This window comes from Fukomys damarensis, unplaced genomic scaffold (assembly GCF_012274545.1).
Source record: "Fukomys damarensis isolate Sample0158 unplaced genomic scaffold, DMR_v1.0_HiC HiC_scaffold_37, whole genome shotgun sequence".
In the NCBI taxonomy this organism is placed as follows: Eukaryota; Metazoa; Chordata; class Mammalia; order Rodentia; family Bathyergidae; genus Fukomys; species Fukomys damarensis.
The window spans coordinates 8,326,715-8,335,097 of NW_022900949.1; the positions used below are offsets into that span (position 1 = coordinate 8,326,715).

The 8,383-nt window shown below is 53.3% G+C and overlaps 1 long non-coding RNA gene across 1 annotated transcript; it reads right to left on the reverse strand.

Moving 5' to 3' along the window:
• Positions 1-4,944: 4,944 nt before the first annotated feature.
• LOC104869534 lies at positions 4,945-5,573 on the reverse strand. The gene is made up of 3 exons (XR_002025695.1): positions 5,498-5,573; positions 5,320-5,358; positions 4,945-5,200 (listed from the first exon to the last, which is right to left on the reverse strand). It is a non-coding gene; the product is annotated as an uncharacterized LOC104869534 (long non-coding RNA).
• Positions 5,574-8,383: the final 2,810 nt, after the last annotated feature.

The window sequence follows — 8,383 nt, forward strand, 5'->3', positions numbered from 1 at the left end:
TTGAGACAGGGTCTCACTATGTAGTTTAGACTGACCTGGAACTCACTATGTAGCCCAGGCTGGTCTCGAACTCTCAGAGATCCTCCTGCTTCAGCCTCCCCAGTGCTGGGATGACAGGCCTGCCTCACCAAGCCCAGCTCAAGACTCTGAGTTTTTAACACATGGGGATTGGTGGAATGCTCAGGTCTGGAGGGTAGCAGTGATGCCTCCTCTGTGCCTCCTCGTCCCCATTTTTGTTTTCCTTCTTTATGACCTCACATCTTCCTTCTGAATGGTGGAACCAGGAGATAAGGCCTTCCAGGAGATCTGGTGTAGACAGCAGCACGGAAATGAGGGAGGACATATTTCTGGCTGTTTAACTATCTGTAGCAAAGATGGGACTTGTCCCCAACAGCTGTCCCACCCCCCTCGCTCTGCACCAGAACTCTGATTATCAGCGGAGCACGTCTGACCTTTCAGGGACGATGGCATTCCCTGAAACTTGTGCCATGGCCATGTGGGTACAAAGAGTTGGAATAACAGTGACCCGAGGGAGGGGCCCGCACCCTGCCCTCACAATGCCACTGAGCCAGCTGCGAAGTGTGCACTCAGACCGGGGTCCGGGGGAGACTGACATCAGATGTCATCAGAGTGGGGCCCTGTGCCTGAATTGGGGTGGCTTTGTCAAAAGAGGGACAGAGGCAGCTGGGCGCACTCCTGTAATCCCAGCACTCAGGAGGCTGAGGCAGGAGGATCGCTGTGAGTTCGAGACCAGCCTGGGCTCCATAGTGAGTTCCAGGTCAGTCTCAACTACATAGTGAGACCGTCTCAAAAAAAGAAAAAAAAAGGGACAGAAGTTAGAGGACACGGATGCACACCATGCCTTCCCTGTCTTTCCCCATGATGCTCTGTGCTACTCTAGGGCTCTGCCAACAGGAGGCCATCACCAGGTGTGGGCCCTCTCAGCCTTGGGCCCCCAGAACTGTGGTCCCCAAACCTCTTTGCTTTAGCAGTCACCCAGCCTCAGGCATTGTGTTACAGTAGCAGAAATATGCTGACACCCAAGCCTCCACTCCAGCAGGTGAAGACACAGGGTCTGCATGTGCCATCCTCCCAGTCTTTATCTTCTGTGTCCCTTCATTTGGTTGACTTGTGTCCTGATCGGTGAAGCTCTAACTTCTTTCTTTCCTTTCTTCCTTCCATTTCTTTTGTTACTGGGGTATGAATCTAGGGTACTCTACCACTGAGCTACACCCCAATCCTCTTTTATTTCATTTTGTTTTGAGGCAGGGTCTCACTATATTGTCCAGATAGGTCTTGAACTTGGGATCTTCCTGCCTCAGCCTCCCTCACTGCCCAGACTACAGATGTGCATCACTGTGCCCAGGTATAAAGCTGTCATTTTGAGTACAGCACTCTCCTAAATTCTGTGAGTCATTGCTACTTAATTATTCAATCCGGGCAGGCTGCGGGGACCCTGAGTGTGGCGACAGCTGGTCAGAGTGTGGCTGTGTGTAAGGAGAGGGCAGTGTTGTTGGTAACTCTTGGATTCTGGGCCATTAGCATTAGAATCAGGCTTCCGGCTGTGCAGGATGGAACTCAGTCTCTCCAACAAGACCTCAGCAGGAAACCAGGTGCAATCAGCCACCCGTCAGCACTAACAGCTTCGGGGGCAGAGCCTAGGGAGTGAGGATGGCGTCTCATTCACCTTCCCAGGGAGCAGAGCCCTGAGCAGCTGCAAGTGGATCCTGTGGAGGTGGCCAGGACAGGGTGGCAGGGTGGCTGGCATTACCTCCATGATATCCTAAGTGAATATTTACTAGCTGCCACCACTAAGCTAGACATGGGTGGTAAAAGATAGAACTAAGGTGGATGCACTGGAGCACGCCTGTCATCCCAGCACTCAGGAGGCTGAGGCAGGAGGATCTCTGTGAATTCAAGACCAGCCCAGGCTATGTAAGTTCAAGGCCAAGCCTGTACTGCCTCGTGAGACCCCATCTCAAAAAAAATGTGGAAAGGTCCTGGAAATCTGTCTTTTCTGAGCTTCTCTAGGGGAATCATCCTGACACTGAGTTTGCAGAACTAAATCTACAAGTAGCTCTGGCTGGGTGGAGTTGAGTGGGAGCATGGGAAGCTACTGATCTCAGGAGGGCTGAGGGCCCCAGCATACAGACTGCTGAGGAAATGGAAATTTGATCCTGCAGTCACTGAGAGTCCTGGAAGGGAGGGAGGAAAGGTTGGGACTTGATCAGATCTTTGTTCTAGAAAAATGGCTCAGGGCCAGGTACAGTGGTACAAGCCTGTCATCCCAGGACTCTGGGAGGCTGAGGCAGGAAGGTCAAAAGTTCCAGCCAAAGCTGGACAACATAGTTGCTTAGTGAGACTGTTTTAAAGATTTAAAAAAGGACTTGGCTGGGGATTTAGCTCAGTGGCACTGCAAGTCCTGAGTTCAATCCCCAGTACCAGGGATTAGGGGGTGGGGTGGATTTAAAAAAGGCAGGGGAGACGGGTGTGGCAGCACACGCCTGTAATCCCAGCACTGGGGAGGCTGAGGCAGGAGGATCGCTGTGAGTTTGAGACCAGCCTGGGCTACACAGTGAGTTCCAGGTCAGTCTCAACTACATAGTGAGACCCTGTCTCAAAAAAATTAAATAAATTAAATAAAAAACGCGGGGGATGGAGCTCAGTGTAAAGGCTCTGTATTCAATCCCCAGTAACACATGCACACACACACACACACACACACGGCCCCAGAGATGGGGTGTGTGTGCACACGTGTGTGCACATGGGCTGGGGTTGAGACCATGACACCAGGCCCACGGGCTGACAGCAGGCTGGGGAGAAGCAGGTGACGCAGGCAGGACGTCCTTCTTGGGAGAGGCCGGGCCAAGGGTGCATGGGCGGCTACACTCGGAGACACACGGGAGTCAGGGAGAGGGGGAACGTTCGCTCAAAATGGCTCCTTTGGGATGGACTGTGGACATCCGAGGCTGACATTTTCTCTTACACCGGAGGCCTCAAAAAACAGTATCTGGGTGTTTTTCCTATTCTTGGAGGCTGATCCTAAGTATACCGAAATCTCTCCCACAATTAAGACTTCACCCAGACAGCAAACCCGCTCTCCCCACCGTATTCATCGGGTGCCGCCGGCATTTCGGTGTCTTCCTAATCCTATTTTCTCCACTGAGGCGATACTCCTGAGAGAGAGCGTGATTTTGTTTGTTGGCAGCTGAGGAGGGAGACGGGGCTTACCCGAGCTAAGCAAGAATCAATGCCTTGTAATTGCTAATTAAACGAGCCCGGCTGTCCCACGGGGCTATTAGCTAGCTGGCTGGCCCTCAAGTGTCCGGAAATTTAATTATACTCCCTCCGTAAGCACCTGCACCTCCATCACCCTACAACGCGTCTGTGGGGGAGACCCGGAAGAGGCTCTATCAGTGTGTGCTGTATTGACTGATGTGTCGGCCTAGTCTTGGATGCCTTTATGGATCCAACAGGTACGTATCGAGCACCTGCTGGGAGCCAGGCCTCACACCGGGCACTGGGAACGGAGCAGGGATCTCACAGAGTAATGAGGCCGGACGCGTGAACACAAGCGCTCTGATGGCCCAGCTCTGTGGGAAGGTAAAATAAACACGCTGGACCCTGGGGCCCTGTGGCGCTCTGGGAGGGAGGGGGCGGTGCCTTCCTAGCCAAGCCGACAGCAAGGCGAAGGCCTGGATGCTGAAAGCAACCTCCCGTGGTGTCTGACTGGCCAGATGTCACAAAAGGTGCAGTGGACAGTGAACGCGTGTCCTGTGTGTGTGCGTGGAGGGTCTGTGGGACTCATGAGGGAAGACAAAAATCATTTCTGGAACTTTTATTGAAAAGGGCCAGGATTTAGCTCAGTGGTACCACCACCTGATTCACAAGGACAAAATGGTCCTGAGTTCAATCCCTGGTACCAGGAAAAAAAAAAAAAAAAAAGTAAGAAAAGGAAAGAAAAGGAAAGAAAAGTGTCTTCAGAACCCCGAGCTAGGGAGGGGGCTTCAAATGCCATTTCCCTCACGGATTCCCCTGGACGGTCGGTGGGGCAGTTAAGGCCCTGCGTTTACAGTCGTACGTGTGTGAGGTGTGGGGGATGCAGCCCAGGGCCTGCTGCACGCTCAGACGAGTGTCCGCTCCTGAGCTGCACCCCAGCCCGAGTCAGACTTGACGTGTGGCACAGAGGCTCATCGGGTGCAAACCCTCGTTCGCTTCCCAGCCATGCCCGTGGCCTTGGAGTCAGCCAGCGTGGTGGGGGCGATTCCCCCCTGCACAAAAAACAGGCGAAGGACGCGGGAGCCCGCGCTGTGAGGCCGGCTGTGACTTGTTGTCGTCTACATCAGAACAACAAAATCACTAGTCTTCCACACAGCACTGGACCACAACCACGCTGGTCTTCTTCCTTAGCCCCGGTGCGGCCCGGTCCCCTCACCTGAGCCCAGCCGGACGGACGGACGGATCTCCTGCTTCTGTACTGCTTCCTGTTTCCCGTGCTTGGTGCCGCTGGAGAGGGGCACCGGCGAGACCCCCACGGGCCAGCTCCCTCCCGGGCGCCTCGGAAATAGGGGCCTTGGAGTTGGACGGGTGCGGAGCGGAGTTCCAAGTTCCTGTGGGACTGAGAGCCCCGGGAGATCTCCTCCGGGTGTCATCCCAGTGTGGTAAAGCCCACGTCACGCAGCTGGGGACGGCACGGTGTGGTGTGCGTGAGACGCCTGGCCCCGGGCTACTCACCCAAGTCTGGGAAGAACCCAGGAACGACCGCTCGGCCGACACCGTCCCCCCGCCGCCCTTCCACCTGTTGGCAGTGGCAGACTGCGGGATATCACCTCCCTCCCTGGAAAGCAATCACGTTTTAAAACCCCTTAAGCGGGGAGCGGATCTCCAGAAACATCAGGCAGCTCGGGCGACCCCTCCCTCCCCCTCGCACCCACGACCGCAGAATCCGGGAGAAAGGCCGCGCCTTCCCGCGCCCGGACGGCCGAGGCGCTGTCCGCAGCCCCGGTGTTGAAACCGAGCGCGCGGCGCTGTCCAGGATCTCGCTGCTGAAACGCGGGGGATTCGCTCCTGCAGTGGGCGGAGAGCTGGCCTCGGCCTCGGCGCAGCAGAAAACTTGCCTGGCGTCCCCGTTTTCCTCCCGGGCTTCTCTCACACCCCTCGGTCTCTGTTCTTCTGACTCTTAGGAATCCCATTTCTTTCCCTGCGATCCCGGGCAGCTTTAGAATGGCAAACGGGGACACGCGCGCCCGCGCACACACGCGGATTAAAACTAAGACTCCTACCTGCTCCCTACACCCGTGGCACGTTCCCGGAACCTACCTTCCAGGTAGCCAGCCCAGGTGGTGTCGGCTCGGAGACCTTCAAAATTCGTGACTCCGTCACTTTCTGGGAAGTTGTGCAGGTGCTGACCTCCCAACCAGCCCCATCCCTAGGGCTCGGGGTCCCTGCGTCCCGGGTTCCCGGAGCCCCAAGCCATCCCCGAACCCGAGCGCCTCACCTGCTCCCGGTCCCGTTGGTAGATGCAGGTGCCTGGTGGCTGCCGAAGCCCGGACTTGTGCTTTTATAGCCTTCAGAGAAGGCGGGGCGCTGGGAACCCTGGGTGGGGCTTAGGCAAACAACCAATGAGACTTCTCTTTGAATGAAGTTCCAAGGATTACCTCATAGGTTGTGGCCTCGGCTTCAGAATAAAAGTCGGGCATGGGCCCAGCAACTGGAGAGTTTTCTGGAGGGGGAGGAAACACGCCTAGTGGATCCCTTTGGGTCTCACACTCGGTTCAACCCCCTCCTAGGACTCTGAGCATCCAGTGGGCTCAGCAGCCGCCCAGTGTGTGCCATTTCTGGTCAAGGGAGAGAAAACCAGCAAACCGTATTTGAGGAAATCAGGATGCTGAGAACACAGAACATCAGGGACACATAGGGGAAACTGAGGTCTGAGGGAATAAAGGGCTCAGAGGATCCCAGGGCTGCATCTTTGCTTTTTTTTTTTTTTTTTTTTTTTTTTTTTGGTACCGGGGTTCGAACTTGGGGCCTTACGCTCACGAGGCAGGTGGCGGAACCACTGAGCTAAGTCCCCAGCCCGGGACTGCAACTTTGGATGCTTTGTCTCCAGCCAGATCATAACTCAGTTTACTGGGGAGGCTCTGAGGCGGCAAGCAAACCAGCCTTTAAAGTGCCACTGGAAGCCGGGTGCACACCTGTAACCCCAGCATTCAGGAGGCTGAGGCAGGATGGTCGCTGCAAGTTTGAGGCCAGCCTGGGCTCCATAGTGAGTTAAAGACCACAGTGAACTACATCGCGAGACCCTGTCTAAAAAAAGTTTAAACCCATCCTGGGCAAGTCAGAAACTTAGTGAGACCCTGCCCAAAATAAAACTAAAAGTCTGAGAATGGCCCAGGGATTTAGCTCAGTGGTTCTGGCATATGTCTGGCAAGTGCAAGGACCCGAGTTCAATCCCTGCACCCCCCTCAAAAAAAGCCTGGGGATGTAGCTCCGTGTTCTATCCTCAGTGCAAAAGAAAAATAAAATATTGAAGTGTTAGAGTATTTGACTATGGAAGGGTTTCTGTCCTGGCTTGTGCCTCGCCCATCTGAAAGTCCCCTGAAGGGAATCGCTCATTTCATGGAATCTGAGCCCGTACATGAGTCCTGTATTTCATCCCTGGGGCCTGGAGCTTCGAGGAGCTCAGCCACCTGTCAACAGTGACGTGCAAACCAAGGCTGTCATCTGGATAAGCAACCCCAAAGGCTCCCGGGGAGGTGCTCTGCTGAGGTGGTGGGACCTTTAAAAGGCGGGGCCTGGTTGGGAGGCCCTTAGGTCATTGAATACTTGAACCAAAGGAGATTATGGGATGCTTCCCTTCCCTCCTGTCTGCTTCTTGGCCACTAGGGAGTGATTTTTGGTTTGCTTCATGCTCCTTGTCATGACAGGTGGCCTCGTGATAGGCGACCTCTCCTTATTCCCAAAACAAGAAGCAAATAGACCCCAAACAGGAGCCCTCATAACTGTGAGCCCAAGCAAACCAATCTTCTTTATAAGCTGATTGCCTCAGGTATTTGTTATAGCGATGGAAGGCTGCCTACTACATGAGGGCTGACTCCAGAAGATTTCTGGGAAAAAAGTTCAGCCAAAACTCCGAACCATCCCAGCACTCTGGGAGGCTGAGGCAGGAGAATCCCAAGTTCAAGCCCAGCCTGGGCAACTTAGTGATTTGGTGAGATTCAAAAGAAAAAAATAAGGAAAGGGCAACACCTTTTTTATATTGAGAAAAGATTAAACTCACAGGAAGATTGCACATATAATGCAAGTGAATAAATTCCTGTGCCATTTTTACCTACATCCACTCCTCCATGACCAACATCTTCCCTACTTCTACCCCCGGGAGGCCTCTGCTCCGATCTCTCTCCCAATCAGGCAAGCCACAGACACACTGTCCCTTTTTCCTAAATATGTCAGCCTGCATCCTTAACATCGAGGACAGTTTCCGGTGTAACCATGACTCAGTGATGACGATCAAGATGTTCAAATGGACACAGCACCACTGATGACTGTAATCGAGTCCATATTTTAGTTTGACCAATTGCCCTAATAACTTTAAAAAAATGTTTAATGCTCAAGTCACTTCCTCCGCTTCCCACCCTTTCTCCCCTTCCCCCGTTATATATATTTTTATTCGAGTAATTTTTTTTTTGAGGCAAGATGTCAGTATGTAGCCTACGCTGTCCTTGAACCCATGAAGCTCCTCCTGCCTCAGCCTCCCGAGTGCTGGGATCACAGGTGTGCACCACCACGCCTGGTTATTGTTTTCGTTTTAACACAGAGTCTTACTCAGGATCCCAAGCAGCAGGGTTTACAGGCACGTGCCACCATGGCTAGCTTTTTTTTTTTTTTTTTTTTTTTTAAAATTTTTTTTTTTTTTTTTTTTTTGGTACCGGGGATCAAACTCAGGACCTTATGCTTGCGAGGCAGGTGGTGGAACCGCTGAACTAAATCCCCCGCCCTAAGAATTCTTTTTAAAAGCCAGGTATACTGAGTTGTAATTTGCATACGATGACATTTTCATTTTCGGTGTATAGCTCTATAAATGTCAGCCAATATATAGTCACATATGAGCATCAAGGCAAGATGCAGAAGTCCATCGCCCTCCAAAGGTCCCCCTGTGTCTTTGTGTCCTGCGCCCTCCCCCACCCACCTCTAATGCTGCTGACCCCATCCGCATCTTTGCAACACCCCCTTTTCCAGACCGTCCCTTACATGCGGCCACAAGGAATGTCTGAGAGTCTCCCTCGGGCTTCTGTGTGTCCGCGTGGTTCCTCTTTGTTATTAAATAATATTCCGTGGTGAGGAAGGAGCACCACATGTGTTCAGCATTCACCGGTTCAAGGAC